Source organism: Clavelina lepadiformis, chromosome 7 (assembly GCF_947623445.1).
Source record: "Clavelina lepadiformis chromosome 7, kaClaLepa1.1, whole genome shotgun sequence".
In the NCBI taxonomy this organism is placed as follows: domain Eukaryota; kingdom Metazoa; phylum Chordata; class Ascidiacea; order Aplousobranchia; family Clavelinidae; genus Clavelina; species Clavelina lepadiformis.
The window spans coordinates 1,413,143-1,427,286 of record NC_135246.1 but is presented as its reverse complement, the minus strand read 5'-3'; the positions used below and the strand labels follow the sequence as shown (position 1 = coordinate 1,427,286).

General features: G+C 38.5%; 22 non-coding genes across 22 annotated transcripts; all 22 read right to left on the bottom strand.

Moving 5' to 3' along the window:
- Positions 1 to 191: 191 nt before the first annotated feature.
- Trnap-ugg (transfer RNA proline (anticodon UGG)) lies at positions 192 to 263 on the bottom strand. Its single transcript has one exon. It is a non-coding gene; the product is annotated as a tRNA-Pro (tRNA).
- Positions 264 to 820: 557 nt separating this feature from the next.
- On the bottom strand, positions 821 to 892 carry Trnap-ugg (transfer RNA proline (anticodon UGG)). Its single transcript has one exon. It is a non-coding gene; the product is annotated as a tRNA-Pro (tRNA).
- A 542-nt stretch (positions 893 to 1,434) lies between these two features.
- Positions 1,435 to 1,506, bottom strand: Trnap-agg (transfer RNA proline (anticodon AGG)). Its single transcript has one exon. It is a non-coding gene; the product is annotated as a tRNA-Pro (tRNA).
- A 1,001-nt stretch (positions 1,507 to 2,507) lies between these two features.
- Trnap-cgg (transfer RNA proline (anticodon CGG)) lies at positions 2,508 to 2,579 on the bottom strand. Its single transcript has one exon. It is a non-coding gene; the product is annotated as a tRNA-Pro (tRNA).
- A 542-nt stretch (positions 2,580 to 3,121) lies between these two features.
- On the bottom strand, positions 3,122 to 3,193 carry Trnap-agg (transfer RNA proline (anticodon AGG)). The gene has a single exon. It is a non-coding gene; the product is annotated as a tRNA-Pro (tRNA).
- Positions 3,194 to 3,276: 83 nt separating this feature from the next.
- On the bottom strand, positions 3,277 to 3,348 carry Trnap-ugg (transfer RNA proline (anticodon UGG)). Its single transcript has one exon. It is a non-coding gene; the product is annotated as a tRNA-Pro (tRNA).
- An 83-nt stretch (positions 3,349 to 3,431) lies between these two features.
- Positions 3,432 to 3,503, bottom strand: Trnap-ugg (transfer RNA proline (anticodon UGG)). Its single transcript has one exon. It is a non-coding gene; the product is annotated as a tRNA-Pro (tRNA).
- Positions 3,504 to 4,962: 1,459 nt separating this feature from the next.
- On the bottom strand, positions 4,963 to 5,034 carry Trnap-ugg (transfer RNA proline (anticodon UGG)). The gene has a single exon. It is a non-coding gene; the product is annotated as a tRNA-Pro (tRNA).
- A 557-nt stretch (positions 5,035 to 5,591) lies between these two features.
- Trnap-ugg (transfer RNA proline (anticodon UGG)) lies at positions 5,592 to 5,663 on the bottom strand. Its single transcript has one exon. It is a non-coding gene; the product is annotated as a tRNA-Pro (tRNA).
- A 542-nt stretch (positions 5,664 to 6,205) lies between these two features.
- On the bottom strand, positions 6,206 to 6,277 carry Trnap-ugg (transfer RNA proline (anticodon UGG)). The gene has a single exon. It is a non-coding gene; the product is annotated as a tRNA-Pro (tRNA).
- A 557-nt stretch (positions 6,278 to 6,834) lies between these two features.
- On the bottom strand, positions 6,835 to 6,906 carry Trnap-ugg (transfer RNA proline (anticodon UGG)). Its single transcript has one exon. It is a non-coding gene; the product is annotated as a tRNA-Pro (tRNA).
- A 387-nt stretch (positions 6,907 to 7,293) lies between these two features.
- Positions 7,294 to 7,365, bottom strand: Trnap-agg (transfer RNA proline (anticodon AGG)). Its single transcript has one exon. It is a non-coding gene; the product is annotated as a tRNA-Pro (tRNA).
- Positions 7,366 to 7,907: 542 nt separating this feature from the next.
- Positions 7,908 to 7,979, bottom strand: Trnap-agg (transfer RNA proline (anticodon AGG)). Its single transcript has one exon. It is a non-coding gene; the product is annotated as a tRNA-Pro (tRNA).
- A 542-nt stretch (positions 7,980 to 8,521) lies between these two features.
- On the bottom strand, positions 8,522 to 8,593 carry Trnap-ugg (transfer RNA proline (anticodon UGG)). The gene has a single exon. It is a non-coding gene; the product is annotated as a tRNA-Pro (tRNA).
- Positions 8,594 to 9,150: 557 nt separating this feature from the next.
- Trnap-ugg (transfer RNA proline (anticodon UGG)) lies at positions 9,151 to 9,222 on the bottom strand. The gene has a single exon. It is a non-coding gene; the product is annotated as a tRNA-Pro (tRNA).
- A 542-nt stretch (positions 9,223 to 9,764) lies between these two features.
- Trnap-agg (transfer RNA proline (anticodon AGG)) lies at positions 9,765 to 9,836 on the bottom strand. The gene has a single exon. It is a non-coding gene; the product is annotated as a tRNA-Pro (tRNA).
- Positions 9,837 to 10,378: 542 nt separating this feature from the next.
- Trnap-agg (transfer RNA proline (anticodon AGG)) lies at positions 10,379 to 10,450 on the bottom strand. Its single transcript has one exon. It is a non-coding gene; the product is annotated as a tRNA-Pro (tRNA).
- A 1,001-nt stretch (positions 10,451 to 11,451) lies between these two features.
- Positions 11,452 to 11,523, bottom strand: Trnap-agg (transfer RNA proline (anticodon AGG)). Its single transcript has one exon. It is a non-coding gene; the product is annotated as a tRNA-Pro (tRNA).
- An 83-nt stretch (positions 11,524 to 11,606) lies between these two features.
- Positions 11,607 to 11,678, bottom strand: Trnap-cgg (transfer RNA proline (anticodon CGG)). The gene has a single exon. It is a non-coding gene; the product is annotated as a tRNA-Pro (tRNA).
- Positions 11,679 to 12,390: 712 nt separating this feature from the next.
- On the bottom strand, positions 12,391 to 12,462 carry Trnap-ugg (transfer RNA proline (anticodon UGG)). Its single transcript has one exon. It is a non-coding gene; the product is annotated as a tRNA-Pro (tRNA).
- An 83-nt stretch (positions 12,463 to 12,545) lies between these two features.
- On the bottom strand, positions 12,546 to 12,617 carry Trnap-agg (transfer RNA proline (anticodon AGG)). Its single transcript has one exon. It is a non-coding gene; the product is annotated as a tRNA-Pro (tRNA).
- A 1,156-nt stretch (positions 12,618 to 13,773) lies between these two features.
- Positions 13,774 to 13,845, bottom strand: Trnap-ugg (transfer RNA proline (anticodon UGG)). Its single transcript has one exon. It is a non-coding gene; the product is annotated as a tRNA-Pro (tRNA).
- Positions 13,846 to 14,144: the final 299 nt, after the last annotated feature.

The window sequence follows — 14,144 nt, the reverse complement described above, 5'->3', positions numbered from 1 at the left end:
AATAGTATTTTGAACTTTGAATCTTGGCCTAAAAAAAACGTACCAGTCGGTAATTAGGGGCGCAGTAATAGTATAATATACCTAATTTTCTTGAAATTTAATAGGTTCTGCGGCCCATTGACTTATTTCAGGTGACAATGCGTCCCAATATAATTGATATTTGGTATAAATTCAAAATATTCTTCTTTATAGGGCTCGTCCGGGAATTGAACCCGGGACCTCTTGCACCCAAAGCAAGAATCATACCTCTAGACCAACGAGCCGGTGAAGTTACATCTTTTTGCTTCATATTATAAGAATAAATGTTTATGGTATTTAGTCCAAATTCCAAAACTTCTTCTTTATAGGGCTCGTCCGGGACTTGCAACCTAAGCAAGAATCATACCCCTAGACCAGGGATGTCCAACATGCGGCCCGCCTGAGATTTTTGTCCGGCCCGCTAGTCATTTTCACTCCAAAAATAGTATTTTGAACTTTGAATCTTGGCCTAAATAAAATGTACCAGTCGGTTATTAGGGGTGCAGTAATAGTATAATATACCTAAATTTCTTGAAATTTAATAGGTTCTGCGGCCCATTGACTTATTTCAGGTGACCAATATAATATAAGGCTGGACATCACTGTCCTAGACCAACGAGCGGCAGAGGTTAAATCTTTTCCCTTCATACTGTATAGAATATTTTGACATTTGATGTATTTGACATTTCACTTCATATTATATGAAAGTACGAAATACGAAAGAAGTTTCATTTATTTGCTTCATATTACATGAATGAAACTTTTTGATATTTGGTATAAATTCAAAATAATCTTCTGTATAGGGCTCGTCCGGGAATTGAACCCGGAACCTCTTGCACCCAAAGCAAGAATCATACCCCTAGACCAACGAGCCGATGAAGTTTCATTTATTTGCTTCATATTATAACCATAAAACTTTTTGATATTTGGTATAAATTCAAAATAATCTTCTTTTTAGGGCTCGTCCGGGAAATGAACCCGGGACCTCTTGCACCCAAAGCAAGAATCATACCCCTAGACCAACGAGCCGGTGAAGTTGCATCTTTTTGCTTCATATTATAAGAATAAATGTTTATGATATTTAGTCCAAATTCCAAAACTTCTTCTCTATAGGGCTCGTCCGGGACTTGCAACCTAAGCAAGAATCATACCCCTAGACCAGGGATGTCCAACATGCGGCCCGCCTGAGATTTTTGTCCGGCCCGCTAGTCATTTTCACTCCAAAAATAGTATTTTGAACTTTGAATCTTGGCCTAAATAAAATGTACCAGTCGGTTATTAGGGGCGCAGTAATAGTATAATGTACCTATTTTTCTTGAAATTTAATAGGTTCTGCGGCCCATTGACTTATTTCAGGTGACAATGCGGCCCAATATAATTGATATTTGGTATAAATTCAAAATATTCTTCTTTATAGGGCTCGTCCGGGAATTGAACCCGGGACCTCTTGCACCCTAAGCAAGAATCATACCCCTAGACCAACGAGCCGATAAAGATTCATTTATCTGCTTCATATTATATGAATAAAACTTTTTGATATTTGGTATAAATTCAAAAAAATCTTCTTTATAGGGCTCGTCCGGGAATTGAACCCGGGACCTCTTGCACCCAAAGCAAGAATCATATCCCTAGACCAACGAGCCGATGAAGTTGCATCTTTTTGCTTCATATTATAAGAATAAATGTTTATGATATTTAGTCCAAATTCCAAAACTTCTTCTTTATAAAGCTCGTCCGGGACTTGCAACCTAAGCAAGAATCATACCCCTAGACCAGGGATGTCCAACATGCGGCCCGCCTGAGATTTTTGTCCGGCCCGCTAGTCATTTTCACTCCAAAAATAGTATTTTGAACTTTGAATCTTGGCCTAAATAAAATGTACCAGTCGGTTATTAGGGGCGCAGTAATAGTATAATATACCTATTTTTCTTGAAATTTAATAGGTTCTGCGGTCCATTGACTTATTTCAGGTGACAATGCGGCCCAATATAATTGATATTTGGTATAAATTCAAAATATTCTTCTTTATAGGGCTCGTCCGGGAATTGAACCCGGGACCTCTTGCACCCAAAGCAAGAATCATATCCCTAGACCAACGAGCCGGTGAAGTTGCATCTTTTTGCTTCATATTATAAGAATAAATGTTTATGATATTTAGTCCAAATTCCAAAACTTCTTCTTTATAGGGCTCGTCCGGGACTTGCAACCTAAGCAAGAATCATACCCCTAGACCAGGGATGTCCAACATGCGGCCCGCCTGAGATTTTTGTCCGGCCCGCTAGTCATTTTCACTCCAAAAATAGTATTTTGAACTTTGAATCTTGGCCTAAATAAAATGTACCAGTCGGTTATTAGGGGCGCAGTAATAGTATAATATATCTATTTTTCTTGAAATTTAATAGGTTCTGCGGCCCATTGACTTATTTCAGGTGACAATGCGGCCCAATATAATTGATATTTGGTATAAATTCAAAATATTCTTCTTTATAGGGCTCGTCCGGGAATTGAACCCGGGACCTCTTGCACCCGAAGCAAGAATCATACCCCTAGACCAACAAGCCGATAAAGTTTCATTTATCTGCTTCATATTATATGAATATAACTTTTTGATATTTGGTATAAATTCAAAATAATCTTCTTTATAGGGCTCGTCCGGGAATTGAACCCGGAACCTCTTGCACCCAAAGCAAGAATCATACCTCTAGACCAACGAGCCGGTGAAGTTACATCTTTTTGCTTCATATTATAAGAATAAATATTTATGGTATTTAGTCCAAATTCCAAAACTTCTTCTTTATAGGGCTCGTCCGGGACTTGCAACCTAAGCAAGAATCATACCCCTAGACCAGGGATGTCCAACATGCGACCCGCCTGAGATTTTTGTCCGGCCCGCTAGTCATTTTCACTCCTAAAATAGTATTTTGAACTTTGAATCTTGGCCTAAGTAAAATGTACCAGTCGGTTATTAGGGGCGCAGTAATAGCATAATATACCTATTTTTCTTGAAATTTAATAGGTTCTGCGGTCCATTGACTTATTTCAGGTGACAATGCGGCCCAATATAATTGATATTTGGTATAAATTCAAAATAATCTTCTTTATAGGGCTCGTCCGGGAATTGAACCCGGGACCTCTTGCACCCTAAGCAAGAATCATACCCCTAAACCAACGAGCCGATAAAGTTTCATTTATCTGCTTCATATTACATGAATGAAACTTTTTGATATTTGGTATAAATTCAAAATAATCTTCTTTATAGGGCTCGTCCGGGAATTGAACCCGGGACCTCTTGCACCCAAAGCAAGAATCATACCCCTAGACCAACGAGCCGATGAAGTTTCATTTATTTGCTTCAAATTATATGAATATAACTTTTTGATATTTGGTATAAATTCAAAATAATCTTCTTTATAGGGCTCGTCCGGGAATTGAACCCGGGACCTCTTGCACCCAAAGCAAGAATCATACCCCTAGACCAACGAGCCGGTGAAGTTGCATCTTTTTGCTTCATATTATAAGAATAAATGTTTATGATATTTAGTCCAAATTCCAAAATTTCTTCTTTATAGGGCTCGTCCGGGACTTGCAACCTAAGCAAGAATCATACCCCTAGACCAGGGATGTCCAACATACGGCCCGCTTGAGATTTTTGTCCGGCCCGCTAGTCATTTTCACTCCAAAAATAGTATTTTGAACTTTGACTCTTGGCCTAAATAAAATGTACCAGTCGGTTATTAGGGGCGCAGTAATAGTATAATATACCTAATTTTCTTGAAATTTAATAGGTTCTGCGGTCCATTGACTTATTTCAGGTGACAATGCGGCCCAATATAATTGATATTTGGTATAAATTCAAAATATTCTTCTTTATAGGGCTCGTCCGGGAATTGAACCCGGGACCTCTTGCACCCAAAGCAAGAATCATATCCCTAGACCAACGAGCCGGTGAAGTTGCATCTTTTTGCTTCATATTATAAGAATAAATGTTTATGATATTTAGTCCAAATTCCAAAACTTCTTCTTTATAGGGCTCGTCCGGGACTTGCAACCTAAGCAAGAATCATACCCCTAGACCAGGGATGTCCAACATGCGGCCCGCCTGAGATTTTTGTCCGGCCCGCTAGTCATTTTCACTCCAAAAATAGTATTTTGAACTTTGAATCTTGGCCTAAATAAAATGTACCAGTCGGTTATTAGGGGCGCAGTAATAGTATAATACACCTAATTTTCTTGAAATTTAATAGATTCTGCGGCCCATTGAGTTATTTCAGGTGACAATGCGGCCCAATATAATTGATATTTGGTATAAATTCAAAATATTCTTCTTTATAGGGCTCGTCCGGGAATTGAACCCGGGACCTCTTGCACCCTAAGAAAGAATCATACCCTAGACCAACGAGCCGATAAAGTTTCATTTATCTGCTTCATATTACATGAATGAAACTTTTTGATATTTGGTATAAATTCAAAATAATCTTCTTTATAGGGCTCGTCCGGGAATTGAACCCGGGACCTCTTGCACCCAAAGAAAGAATCATACCCCTAGACCAACGAGCCGGTGAAGTTGCATCTTTTTGCTTCATATTATAAGAATAAATGTTTATGATATTTAGTCCAAATTCCAAAATTTCTTCTTTATAGGGCTCGTCCGGGAGATGCAACCTAAGCAAGAATCATACCCCTAGACCAGGGATGTCCAACATGCGGCCCGCCTGAGATTTTTGTCCGGCCCGCTAGTCATTTTCACTCCAAAAATAGTATTTTGAACTTTGAATCTTGGCCTAAATAAAATGTACCAGTCGGTTATTAGGGGCGCAGTAATAGTATAATATACCTAATTTTCTTGAAATTTAATAGGTTCTGCGGCCCATTGACTTATTTCAGGTGACAATGCGTCCCAATATAATTGATATTTGGTATAAATTCAAAATATTCTTCTTTATAGGGCTCGTCCGGGAATTGAACCCGGGACCTCTTGCACCCAAAGCAAGAATCATACCTCTAGACCAACGAGCCGGTGAAGTTACATCTTTTTGCTTCATATTATAAGAATAAATGTTTATGGTATTTAGTCCAAATTCCAAAACTTCTTCTTTATAGGGCTCGTCCGGGACTTGCAACCTAAGCAAGAATCATACCCCTAGACCAGGGATGTCCAACATGCGGCCCGCCTGAGATTTTTGTCCGGCCCGCTAGTCATTTTCACTCCAAAAATAGTATTTTGAACTTTGAATCTTGGCCTAAATAAAATGTACCAGTCGGTTATTAGGGGTGCAGTAATAGTATAATATACCTAAATTTCTTGAAATTTAATAGGTTCTGCGGCCCATTGACTTATTTCAGGTGACCAATATAATATAAGGCTGGACATCACTGTCCTAGACCAACGAGCGGCAGAGGTTAAATCTTTTCCCTTCATACTGTATAGAATATTTTGACATTTGATGTATTTGACATTTCACTTCATATTATATGAAAGTACGAAGTACGAAAGAAGTTTCATTTATTTGCTTCATATTACATGAATGAAACTTTTTGATATTTGGTATAAATTCAAAATAATCTTCTGTATAGGGCTCGTCCGGGAATTGAACCCGGAACCTCTTGCACCCAAAGCAAGAATCATACCCCTAGACCAACGAGCCGATAAAGTTTCATTTATCTGCTTCATATTACATGAATGAAACTTTTTGATATTTGGTATAAATTCAAAATAATCTTCTTTATAGGGCTCGTCCGGGAATTGAACCCGGGACCTCTTGCACCCAAAGAAAGAATCATACCCCTAGACCAACGAGCCGGTGAAGTTGCATCTTTTTGCTTCATATTATAAGAATAAATGTTTATGATATTTAGTCCAAATTCCAAAATTTCTTCTTTATAGGGCTCGTCCGGGAGATGCAACCTAAGCAAGAATCATACCCCTAGACCAGGGATGTCCAACATGCGGCCCGCCTGAGATTTTTGTCCGGCCCGCTAGTCATTTTCACTCCAAAAATAGTATTTTGAACTTTGAATCTTGGCCTAAATAAAATGTACCAGTCGGTTATTAGGGGCGCAGTAATAGTATAATATACCTAATTTTCTTGAAATTTAATAGGTTCTGCGGCCCATTGACTTATTTCAGGTGACAATGCGTCCCAATATAATTGATATTTGGTATAAATTCAAAATATTCTTCTTTATAGGGCTCGTCCGGGAATTGAACCCGGGACCTCTTGCACCCAAAGCAAGAATCATACCTCTAGACCAACGAGCCGGTGAAGTTACATCTTTTTGCTTCATATTATAAGAATAAATGTTTATGGTATTTAGTCCAAATTCCAAAACTTCTTCTTTATAGGGCTCGTCCGGGACTTGCAACCTAAGCAAGAATCATACCCCTAGACCAGGGATGTCCAACATGCGGCCCGCCTGAGATTTTTGTCCGGCCCGCTAGTCATTTTCACTCCAAAAATAGTATTTTGAACTTTGAATCTTGGCCTAAATAAAATGTACCAGTCGGTTATTAGGGGTGCAGTAATAGTATAATATACCTAAATTTCTTGAAATTTAATAGGTTCTGCGGCCCATTGACTTATTTCAGGTGACCAATATAATATAAGGCTGGACATCACTGTCCTAGACCAACGAGCGGCAGAGGTTAAATCTTTTCCCTTCATACTGTATAGAATATTTTGACATTTGATGTATTTGACATTTCACTTCATATTATATGAAAGTACGAAGTACGAAAGAAGTTTCATTTATTTGCTTCATATTACATGAATGAAACTTTTTGATATTTGGTATAAATTCAAAATAATCTTCTGTATAGGGCTCGTCCGGGAATTGAACCCGGAACCTCTTGCACCCAAAGCAAGAATCATACCCCTAGACCAACGAGCCGGTGAAGTTGCATCTTTTTGCTTCATATTATAAGAATAAATGTTTATGATATTTAGTCCAAATTCCAAAACTTCTTCTCTATAGGGCTCGTCCGGGACTTGCAACCTAAGCAAGAATCATACCCCTAGACCAGGGATGTCCAACATTCGGCCCGCCTGAGATTTTTGTCCGGCCCGCTAGTCATTTTCACTCCAAAAATAGTATTTTGAACTTTGAATCTTGGCCTAAATAAAATGTACCAGTCGGTTATTAGGGGCGCAGTAATAGTATAATGTACCTATTTTTCTTGAAATTTAATAGGTTCTGCGGCCCATTGACTTATTTCAGGTGACAATGCGGCCCAATATAATTGATATTTGGTATAAATTCAAAATATTCTTCTTTATAGGGCTCGTCCGGGAATTGAACCCGGGACCTCTTGCACCCTAAGCAAGAATCATACCCCTAGACCAACGAGCCGATAAAGTTTCATTTATCTGCTTCATATTATATGAATATAACTTTTTGATATTTGGTATAAATTCAAAATAATCTTCTTTATAGGGCTCGTCCGGGAATTGAACCCGGAACCTCTTGCACCCAAAGCAAGAATCATACCTCTAGACCAACGAGCCGGTGAAGTTACATCTTTTTGCTTCATATTATAAGAATAAATGTTTATGGTATTTAATCTAAATTCCAAAACTTCTTCTTTATAGGGCTCGTCCGGGACTTGCAATCTAAGCAAGAATCATACCCCTAGACCAGGGATGTCCAACATGCGACCCGCCTGAGATTTTTGTCCGGCCCGCTAGTCATTTTCACTCCAAAAATAGTATTTTGAACTTTGAATCTTGGCCTAAATAAAATGTACCAGTCGGTTATTAGGGGCGCAGTAATAGCATAATATACCTATTTTTCTTGAAATTTAATAGGTTCTGCGGTCCATTGACTTATTTCAGGTGACAATGCGGCCCAATATAATTGATATTTGGTATAAATTCAAAATATTCTTCTTTATAGGGCTCGTCCGGGAATTGAACCCGGGACCTCTTGCACCCTAAGCAAGAATCATACCCCTAGACCAACGAGCCGATAAAGATTCATTTATCTGCTTCATATTATATGAATAAAACTTTTTGATATTTGGTATAAATTCAAAAAAATCTTCTTTATAGGGCTCGTCCGGGAATTGAACCCGGGACTTCTTGCACCCAAAGAAAGAATCATACCCCTAGACCAACGAGCCGGTGAAGTTGCATCTTTTTGCTTCATATTATAAGAATAAATGTTTATGATATTTAGTCCAAATTCCAAAATTTCTTCTTTATAGGGCTCGTCCGGGAGATGCAACCTAAGCAAGAATCATACCCCTAGACCAGGGATGTCCAACATGCGGCCCGCCTGAGATTTTTGTCCGGCCCGCTAGTCATTTTCACTCCAAAAATAGTATTTTGAACTTTGAATCTTGGCCTAAAAAAAACGTACCAGTCGGTAATTAGGGGCGCAGTAATAGTATAATATACCTAATTTTCTTGAAATTTAATAGGTTCTGCGGCCCATTGACTTATTTCAGGTGACAATGCGTCCCAATATAATTGATATTTGGTATAAATTCAAAATATTCTTCTTTATAGGGCTCGTCCGGGAATTGAACCCGGGACCTCTTGCACCCAAAGCAAGAATCATACCTCTAGACCAACGAGCCGGTGAAGTTACATCTTTTTGCTTCATATTATAAGAATAAATGTTTATGGTATTTAGTCCAAATTCCAAAACTTCTTCTTTATAGGGCTCGTCCGGGACTTGCAACCTAAGCAAGAATCATACCCCTAGACCAGGGATGTCCAACATGCGGCCCGCCTGAGATTTTTGTCCGGCCCGCTAGTCATTTTCACTCCAAAAATAGTATTTTGAACTTTGAATCTTGGCCTAAATAAAATGTACCAGTCGGTTATTAGGGGTGCAGTAATAGTATAATATACCTAAATTTCTTGAAATTTAATAGGTTCTGCGGCCCATTGACTTATTTCAGGTGACCAATATAATATAAGGCTGGACATCACTGTCCTAGACCAACGAGCGGCAGAGGTTAAATCTTTTCCCTTCATACTGTCTAGAATATTTTGACATTTGATGTATTTGACATTTCACTTCATATTATATGAAAGTACGAAATACGAAAGAAGTTTCATTTATTTGCTTCATATTACATGAATGAAACTTTTTGATATTTGGTATAAATTCAAAATAATCTTCTGTATAGGGCTCGTCCGGGAATTGAACCCGGAACCTCTTGCACCCAAAGCAAGAATCATACCCCTAGACCAACGAGCCGATGAAGTTTCATTTATTTGCTTCATATTATAACCATAAAACTTTTTGATATTTGGTATAAATTCAAAATAATCTTCTTTATAGGGCTCGTCCGGGAAATGAACCCGGGACCTCTTGCACCCAAAGCAAGAATCATACCCCTAGACCAACGAGCCGGTGAAGTTGCATCTTTTTGCTTCATATTATAAGAATAAATGTTTATGATATTTAGTCCAAATTCCAAAACTTCTTCTCTATAGGGCTCGTCCGGGACTTGCAACCTAAGCAAGAATCATACCCCTAGACCAGGGATGTCCAACATGCGGCCCGCCTGAGATTTTTGTCCGGCCCGCTAGTCATTTTCACTCCAAAAATAGTATTTTGAACTTTGAATCTTGGCCTAAATAAAATGTACCAGTCGGTTATTAGGGGCGCAGTAATAGTATAATGTACCTATTTTTCTTGAAATTTAATAGGTTCTGCGGCCCATTGACTTATTTCAGGTGACAATGCGGCCCAATATAATTGATATTTGGTATAAATTCAAAATATTCTTCTTTATAGGGCTCGTCCGGGAATTGAACCCGGGACCTCTTGCACCCTAAGCAAGAATCATACCCCTAGACCAACGAGCCGATAAAGTTTCATTTATCTGCTTCATATTATATGAATATAACTTTTTGATATTTGGTATAAATTCAAAATAATCTTCTTTATAGGGCTCGTCCGGGAATTGAACCCGGAACCTCTTGCACCCAAAGCAAGAATCGTACCTCTAGACCAACGAGCCGGTGAAGTTACATCTTTTTGCTTCATATTATAAGAATAAATGTTTATGGTATTTAGTCCAAATTCCAAAACTTCTTCTTTATAGGGCTCGTCCGGGACTTGCAACCTAAGCAAGAATCATACCCCTAGACCAAGGATGTCCAACATGCGACCCGCCTGAGATTTTTGTCCGGCCCGCTAGTCATTTTCACTCCAAAAATAGTATTTTGAACTTTGAATCTTGGCCTAAATAAAATGTACCAGTCGGTTATTAGGGGCGCAGTAATAGCATAATATACCTATTTTTCTTGAAATTTAATAGGTTCTGCGGTCCATTGACTTATTTCAGGTGACAATGCGGCCCAATATAATTGATATTTGGTATAAATTCAAAATATTCTTCTTTATAGGGCTCGTCCGGGAATTGAACCCGGGACCTCTTGCACCCTAAGCAAGAATCATACCCCTAGACCAACGAGCCGATAAAGATTCATTTATCTGCTTCATATTATATGAATAAAACTTTTTGATATTTGGTATAAATTCAAAAAAATCTTCTTTATAGGGCTCGTCCGGGAATTGAACCCGGGACCTCTTGCACCCAAAGCAAGAATCATATCCCTAGACCAACGAGCCGATGAAGTTGCATCTTTTTGCTTCATATTATAAGAATAAATGTTTATGATATTTAGTCCAAATTCCAAAACTTCTTCTTTATAGGGCTCGTCCGGGACTTGCAACCTAAGCAAGAATCATACCCCTAGACCAGGGATGTCCAACATGCGGCCCGCCTGAGATTTTTGTCCGGCCCGCTAGTCATTTTCACTCCAAAAATAGTATTTTGAACTTTGAATCTTGGCCTAAATAAAATGTACCAGTCGGTTATTAGGGGCGCAGTAATAGCATAATATACCTATTTTTCTTGAAATTTAATAGGTTCTGCGGTCCATTGACTTATTTCAGGTGACAATGCGGCCCAATATAATTGATATTTGGTATAAATTCAAAATATTCTTCTTTATAGGGCTCGTCCGGGAATTGAACCCGGGACCTCTTGCACCCAAAGCAAGAATCATATCCCTAGACCAACGAGCCGGTGAAGTTGCATCTTTTTGCTTCATATTATAAGAATAAATGTTTATGATATTTAGTCCAAATTCCAAAATTTCTTCTTTATAGGGCTCGTCCGGGACTTGCAACCTAAGCAAGAATCATACCCCTAGACCAGGGATGTCCAACATGCGGCCCGCCTGAGATTTTTGTCCGGCCCGCTAGTCATTTTCACTCCAAAAATAGTATTTTGAACTTTGAATCTTGGCCTAAATAAAATGTACCAGTCGGTTATTAGGGGCGCAGTAATAGTATAATATATCTATTTTTCTTGAAATTTAATAGGTTCTGCGGCCCATTGACTTATTTCAGGTGACAATGCGGCCCAATATAATTGATATTTGGTATAAATTCAAAATATTCTTCTTTATAGGGCTCGTCTGGGAATTGAACCCGGGACCTCTTGCACCCTAAGCAAGAATCATACCCCTAGACCAACGAGCCGATAAAGTTTCATTTATCTGCTTCATATTATATGAATATAACTTTTTGATATTTGGTATAAATTCAAAATAATCTTCTTTATAGGGCTCGTCCGGGAATTGAACCCGGGACCTCTTGCACCCGAAGCAAGAATCATACCCCTAGACCAACGAGCCGATAAAGTTTCATTTATCTGCTTCATATTATATGAATATAACTTTTTGATATTTGGTATAAATTCAAAATAATCTTCTTTATAGGGCTCGTCCGGGAATTGAACCCGTAACCTCTTGCACCCAAAGCAAGAATCATACCCATAGACCAACGAGCCGGTGAAGTTGCATCTTTTTGCTTCATATTATAAGAATAAATGTTTATGATATTTAGTCCAAATTCCAAAACTTCTTCTTTATAGGGCTCGTCCGGGACTTGCAACCTAAGCAAGAATCATACCCCTAGACCAGGGATGTCCAACATGCGGCCCGCCTGAGATTTTTGTCCGGCCCGCTAGTCATTTTCACTCCAAAAATAGTATTTTGAACTTTGAATCTTGGCCTAAATAAAATGTACCAGTCGGTTATTAGGGGTGCAGTAATAGTATAATATACCTAAATTTCTTGAAATTTAATAGGTTCTGCGGCGCATTGACTTATTTCAGGTGACCAATATAATAAAAGGCTGGACATCACTGTCCTAGACCAACGAGCGGCAGAGGTTAAGTCTTTTCCCTTCATACTGTATAGAATATTTTGACATTTGATGTATTTGACATTTCACTTCATATTATATGAAAGTACGAAGTACGAAAGAAGTTTCATTTATTTGCTTCATATTACATGAATGAAACTTTTTGATATTTGGTATAAATTCAAAATAATCTTCTGTATAGGGCTCGTCCGGGAATTGAACCCGGAACCTCTTGCACCCAAAGCAAGAATCATACCCCTAGACCAACGAGCCGATGAAGTTTCATTTATTTGCTTCATATTATAACCATAAAACTTTTTGATATTTGGTATAAATTCAAAATAATCTTCTTTATAGAGCTCGTCCGGGAATTGAACCCGGGACCTCTTGCACCCTAAGCAAGAATCATACCCCTAGACCAACGAGCCGATAAAGTTTCATTTATCTGCTTCATATTACATGAATGAAACTTTTTGACATTTGGTATAAATTCAAAATAATCTTCTTTATAGGGCTCGTCCGGGAATTGAACCCGGGTCCTCTTGCACCCAAAGCAAGAATCATACCCCTAGAACAACGAGCCGATGAAGTTTCATTTATTTGCTTCATATTATAACCATAAAATTTTTTGATATTTGGTATAAATTCAAAATAATCTACTTTATAGGGCTCGTCCGGGAATTGAACACGGGACCTCTTGCACCCAAAGCAAGAATCATACCCCTAGACCAACGAGCCGGTGAAGTTGCATCTTTTTGCTTCATATTATAAGAATAAATGTTTATGATATTTAGTCCAAATTTCAAAATTTCTTCTTTATAGGGCTCGTCCGGGACTTGCAACCTAAGCAAGAATCATACCCCTAGACCAGGGATGTCCAACATGCGGCCCGCCTGAGATTTTTGTCCGGCCCGCTAGTCATTTTCACTCCAAAAATAGTATTTTGAACTTTGAATCTTGGCCTAAATAAAATGTACCAGTCGGTTATTAGGGGCGCAGTAATAGTATAATATACCTAATTTTCTTGAAATTTAATAGGTTCTGCGGCCCATTGACTTATTTCAGGTGACAATGCGTCCCAATATAATTGATATTTGGTATAAATTCAAAATAATCTTCTTTATAGGGCTCGTCCGGGAATTGAACCCGGGACCTCTTGCACCCAAAGCAAGAATCATACCCCTAGGCCAACGAGCCGGTGAAGTTGCATCTTTTTGCTTCATATTATAAGAATAAATGTTTATGATATTTAGTCCAAATTCCAAAATTTCTTCTTTATAGGGCTCGTCCGGGACTTGCAACCTAAGCAAGAATCATACCCCTAGACCAGGGATGTCCAACATGCGGCCCGCCTGAGATTTTTGTCCGGCCCGCTAGTCATTTTCACCCCAAAAATAGTATTTTGAACTTTGAATCTTGGCCTAAATAAAATGTACCAGTCGGTTATTAGGGGCGCAGTAATAGTATAATATACCTAATTTTCTTGAAATTTAATAGGTTCTGCGGCCCATTGACTTATTTCAGGTGACAATGCGTCCCAATATAATTGATATTTGGTATAAATTCAAAATATTCTTCTTTATAGGGCTCGTCCGGGAATTGAACCCGGGACCTCTTGCACCCAAAGCAAGAATCATACCTCTAGACCAACGAGCCGGTGAAGTTACATCTTTTTGGTTCATATTATAAGAATAAATGTTTATGATATTTAGTCCAAATTCCAAAATTTCTTCTTTATAGGGCTCGTCCGGGACTTGCAACCTAAGCAAGAATCATACCCCTAGACCAGGGATGTCCAACATGCGGCCCGCTCGAGATTTTTGTCCGGCCCGCTAGTCATTTTCACTCCAAAAATAGTATTTTGAACTTTGAATCTTGGCCTAAATAAAATGTACCAGTCGGTTATTAGGGGTGCAGTAATAGTATAATATACCTAAATTTCTTGAAATTTAATA